Source organism: Salvelinus sp. IW2-2015, linkage group LG26 (genome assembly GCF_002910315.2).
Source record: "Salvelinus sp. IW2-2015 linkage group LG26, ASM291031v2, whole genome shotgun sequence".
Classification (NCBI taxonomy): Eukaryota; Metazoa; Chordata; class Actinopteri; order Salmoniformes; family Salmonidae; genus Salvelinus; species Salvelinus sp. IW2-2015.
Window position 1 is genome coordinate 18,301,421 of NC_036866.1, and position 211 is coordinate 18,301,631.

Below are 211 nucleotides of genomic sequence, written 5' to 3' on the forward strand. Positions count from 1 at the left end.
ACAACTCAATAGAAATTGGTGTATAAATTAACAATATGTTTCTTATTGCCTTGGATTTAATTAGAAAATTTCTAATATAAGTAAATGGCCTATGTTTGGATACTTAATTATTATGTTTTATAGTTTTTTGGGGGTGGAACTGCAATTTTTACCACTTCTGTAGAATCACCCATATATCTTCCCAGAAAGACAAAAAACAACGACAACTGCG